The sequence below is a fragment of the Monodon monoceros genome, unplaced genomic scaffold, assembly GCF_005190385.1.
Source record: "Monodon monoceros isolate NGI ecotype Baffin Bay Population unplaced genomic scaffold, NGI_Narwhal_1 Super_Scaffold_18, whole genome shotgun sequence".
Lineage (NCBI taxonomy): Eukaryota > Metazoa > Chordata > Mammalia > Artiodactyla > Monodontidae > Monodon > Monodon monoceros.
In genome coordinates this window covers 43,628,739-43,634,257 of record NW_021703774.1, presented here as the reverse complement: position 1 = coordinate 43,634,257, position 5,519 = coordinate 43,628,739, and positions in this window count along the sequence as shown.

Genomic DNA, 5,519 nt, shown 5'->3' with positions numbered 1-5,519 from the left:
TCCCCTTCCCTTCCCTTCCCTCCCCTTCCCTTCCCTTCCCTTCCTTTCCCTTCCCTTCCCTCCCCTTCCCTTCCCTTCCCTTCCCTTCCTTTCCTTTCCCTTCCCTTCCCTTCCCTCCCCTATTTCTCTGCAGGGTGGATATTCTTTTCCCTTGTTTTATAGATGAAGTAATTGAGGTATAAAGAAAGATATGTGACTTACCAAAGTTCACTTTTATATTTAGGAAAAGCACCAGAATTAGACTCTAGCTCCCGATCTCCTAGTCATGTTTCTGCTATTAGATCTTGCTGCCTTGTGTTTGTTTAACAAAGTCCATAGATGGGATTTGGGGGCTCAAGACCCAATGAAGAAATAGATAACAAATTTCAAACAAAAAGACAATGAGAATTTTATTAACTTATAGCAATGTTTCTTCATTGTAGACCCAGTAAAAGGCTCTAAGTTTAGTCTTATGTCAGGTTTGAGTTGAATGTGGCAAAGTTACTGCCTTAAGGAATCTACAGGTGGTAGAAATAAAAAGACAGGAATCCAAAGGATGATAATCCAGTGCAATGCATCATAAGAGCCTCATGAGCCCTGTAAAGCACTAAGGGAATTCAGAGAGGTGGGAAGGGTCTTCTAGAAGGTAGCATGTTTGGGCAAGTGTAATGATCCCCTCTCCATCATCGTGGGTGGGGTTGAAGAGGACTCCAGTACTACTCATTTTCAAGTTCTTCTGCCAGTGCTACTTATTCCATGTTTTACATACTGTCATCATAGAAAACACCTGGATTTGGGTTCAAAGAACCCAGAACTCTTTATAAAAGCAGTTGTGCAAATATTTTTGTTGCCTTATCTCTATGTGGAACAGCTGTCCTGGAAAGTACTGCATTTGCTTCCCACATTTAATTAGTCACTAATGACCAGTATGGGCTATAAATGAGTTCTTTGCCTTTGTTGATGATTCAGGTCAAGCATGGCAGATGGTTCCTTATGCTGAATTCTCCAACAAGCATCTATTACAGGAAGGTGGACGCCTCAAGTTCACTAGAACAGCCAAGAGAAAACAGTTTGCAGATGGCCAGCGTTCCTGGCATGGGGATATTTCACCACAAAGTTCAGCCTTCCTTTCAAAGCTGGCCTTCCTTTCTGCTTTCTTCCTACTCCTTCCTTCCTTGCTGCCTCCTTCCTCCCTTCTTTTTCATTGATTTTTTTCTTTATTTCTTGTGTTCCTTCCCAAGAGGAGTATACCAAAGAAACAGAGACTATGGTTTCATCCCAGGTGGAATTGAAATAAATTTAAGGAGGCAAAAACCTGAAACATAAAATGATTTGTGGATAGAGATAAGTGTAGGGTGAGGAAGCCCAACCCATATTCTTAAAGGTGGAGAGAATTCACAGTAAGTGATCCATTTGAGGCGGGGTTTGCCAGGAAAGTTTCTTGAAGCCAGTTTGCTTACTTTCTTTCCTACTTGCTCTAAAGCAAGTTATTTCAGGTTCTAGCCATTTGATTCCATATGCACTTTGTTCTTTATCCACATCATGAGCATATCTACATTTTGGGGGGCTTATCGTCCAACCCAAGCTGTTCTTATCTTGTTTCCTACTGTTTATATAGTGTCCAAACTTAAGGCCAATTTATGATCAGTCTTTTTATTCTCCATATATTCTTACATTGGTCTGACTGCAGCTTCCCGTGGGATTACAATAGTGATGTACAGGTGATGGTGATAACAAGAGGGCTTGTTTTGAGCACGATTTGATTCCATACTCCAAATTAAAACTTCCTATTGGCCAAACATTGCCAGGGAAATCTTTGGTAGTACAAAGGCAAAGAACCAATATTTACTGAGGACATGCTATGCTAGATATGGTGCTATGTATTTTAGACAAATCCATTCAATTATTACTCACAATAACTTCAGTTTACAAAGGAAGGAACTGAGGTTTACAGAGATAAGTCTACTTACTTAAGATCATACAACTCGTATATGTTGGAGCTAGAATTCAAACTTAGGTCTCTCTCACTCCCAAATCCATACCTTTTGCACTATGCTAAAAAGCTTCCCTAATATAGGGCTTGTAAAGGGTTCCCAGATACTTGGGAATGCAACAGAATCCCAGACATGCCACTGCCGCCAAAGCCACTGTCACTGCCCTGGTGGGAAGAACTGGAATCAAGGGCTCGTGGGTGCTCCAGGAAATGCTGTGGAAACTGAGTGATGTGTGTGAAGATGGCTAGGGAGAGGAAGATGGCTAGTGTAAAAGATGGTCCTCTATCATCAGTTTTATGTTCAGCTATGAACACTGTGCCGTAAAGAAGGTCTGTGTTTCCAATGTTACGGCTCTGTAGTTCCACTGGTCTCTCACCCTGCCTACTGTTCATAGCTTTTTGGGGAGAGTACCAGTGTTGCCTCTATAGAGTCTAGGTGGTGTCATTCACCTTGTAGATCCAGAACCAATGTCCCCTCTGATTGTCTTAGGGCAGGGACCAGTCATCTGATTCAGTCTCAGTCAGTTGTTATGGTGTCTTATTCCTTCAAGGGTCTCATTGCCTTTTTGGCATCCCACCTTGGACAAAGCCAATGCAGTCTGTCCCATTAGCTTTTATAACTTTAAATCTCTGTGGAAATACTTAGTAATTTTAGTTCCTTTTCCTTAGGAGGCTTTGGGTTTTTTATATAAATTGTACACGTAATTTCCAGAAACCTCCATACCCACTTCTCAATGGTATAAGAGAGGGGTGGCTTGCCCTCAGCTGTTAAATATTGGAGCTTGGTCTTTAGTTCACTCAAAATGTGATTTCTGTTTAATCTCAGAAGGAGAGTAACCAAATACATGCTCCTTTCTAAATGAGATGACAGTACTCTCTGTGGCCTGGTACTTCTCAAGCTCAGCCCCAGTTTTGTATGGCCTAACTTCTTCATTCTGTTACCATCCATGAACCAAAGCTGACTGGAGGTCAAAGAAAGGCAATAGCAGGAAAGACTATTTAGAACAAGACACAGACATACAGGAACTGAAGGAGGGAAGTGCATGAGTGATGGATGGGGGAAGGGAAGTGAGGGAGTGAATTTTTAATATGGAAGGGTTTTGATTTTGAGGCAGCTTCTTCCTTGTGACAGGGACAGATTTGAAGTGAATGAAGCTTAAGCTTCAAGCCTCTCACTTGCATGAGACTCTTCCAAGGCCCTGGGAGAGATTCTATAAATTTTTGTCTATACTTTTATGCTTTTTTTTTTAAAAAAAGAAATTCCCTTCCCTCACATTGTATAACCTTCAGGCTCCACAAAGCCTGGTTTCATTCCTGCTCTTTTAGAACGGTTCTTGCTAACACAGAGACCAGTCCTAGCTTGACTAGTCGAGAATTAAGACTGCATTGGTAATTATAAACTCTGGCTGAAGGGGCTGCTTAGTGGGAAGAGGTAAGTTGGAACTTCTGGCAGCCCATTTTGTTTGGGCCAGGGATGCTAAGTAAGTTTCATTTCAAATGTCAACCTCAGTCACAGTCATGGTAGTCGTTATGTTGAGAAGGGTTCTGAAGCCAGGTTCATGAGAGGCAAGAAGTGATGGCCACTATGGATACCTACCCAATACTAGCCTTGATGTGGGTTGGACTCCATCTGCCTGGTCCAAGTGGGAAGCTGCAGTGTTACAAATATGGCTGGAAAAAATACAGAGCAAAGGGATGTCTTTTTCTGTGGTGTCTTTCAGAAAACACAAAACAATTCTTTTTATCTGGCTTCATGAATCATACAAAATGTTAGGACACCTGGCAAAGAAAGAGTCTTCATAAGAGTCTTCATAAGACATGTACTGAGCCTGGCTAATGGCTGTCCCTTGAAAGCAGAGCCCGATGCTGAACAGAAAGTGGGCTAGTGCCTCTGAGTATTTTCTCTGTCATGAGTTTGCACGTCACACGGAGACTTAGTGGTCATTTTCCATATGTGGAGTGAGGATGTCAAATGCTGTATTCTGGGCTTAACACATTCAAAGAATCAAAAATCATGGTTCATTAAACAGTTAATAGGTTACAGCAGATTTATACCATGCACTTTTCCTAAATAGTGTGTGTCATGTGTTGAATTACGTGCCCTTCCCCCCAGCCCCCACCATCCATTCAATATCTCAGACTGTGACTGTGTTTGGAGAGATGGGCTTTAGAGAATTAATTAAATAAAAATGAGGTCATTAGGGTGGGCCCCAATCCAATATGACTGGTGTCCTTATAAAAAGAGAAGATTAGGACACATATACACATAGAGGAAGAGTGCCATGTGAACGTGAAGATGGCCCTCTACAAGCCAAGGAGAGAGGCCTCAGAAGAAATCAAACCTGCACCCTGATCTGAGATTCCTAGCCTCCAGAGCAATTAGAAGTAAATTTGTGTTGCTTAAGTCACCCAATCTCTGATACTTCCTTGTAGCAGCCCTAGAAAACTATCACGGTGTGTTTGCAACGTTCCTTTGGGATTTTGTTCTTTTCCATATACTGTGAAATCTCACATATTTTTATGTTTTCTGTTGTATTCATATTTATTGAAAAGTTCTCTCCTCATTTTTTCCTTTTTTTTTTTTTCTTTGACCATGCAAGCTCTGGGCAGCACATTTAACAGTGGTGATTTTTGCCACAAGCTAGACTGACTTGATGATATTTCTATTTAGACTGCCAGCAAGATTTATTGAGAAGCTGGTGAAAAGGAGGACAATTCAAATTAATTTCACTGAAATGTACTGGAAGATGTAAATAACCCTTGGTTTGAAAATCTGGTGAGCAGTCCTGCCAGTCCAGAAAAATGTTGCTGGAGAGAAAATAGCAGAGAAGATTATAAAAGTACAGGCTTATCACAAAAGAGGTTGTTTTGATCTATATTTTGAATAACATGGTTGAGGTTAGTAATATTTTATTTCAGAAACAAGATGATGAATTTCTGTAATTATTTGGTGTGTATCATAATCAGCTGTAGAGTCAGCAAATGATGTGCACTGTAGCCCTCAAAGGCTGAGATCACAGGGAAAAAAACACATCTTGATTTGCCGTAATTCATTAACCAGAGTTCATTTGCAGTCTGCTCTTAGGAGAAAAATGTGCAACAAAAAACAAACATGCAAGGCATTTGAAAACAAATAATCAAATTTCTAGAGTGTAGAAATTCAGGCCAATCATATATCGTGTACATCTATATCTAAATGTTTATTTAATATGAATTATTGGCTATTGGCAAGAATTAGGTAGGATACTGAGGTAAGGCAAATCTTCAATCATCGAAAACTGAGTTAATTTATTTTTGTTCATTATACAGCATTTACTAAGGCAAGGAAGTAAGCTGGTTATATTAAGAAGGCATTTTCCATAGCAAGGGTAAAAACAAATGAGCTTTCCTATTTACTTGTCATCTAAGCAAGAACTTCAAAGAATAAACATCAGCCTTTAGAAACAGAGGTATATTGTGTTTCCAGTTTCACTAGCAAGAGCCCTTTCATACTAGTCACTCACATATAAATGTTGACTTGTTGGCTTTCAAAACTTTCTGATATTTT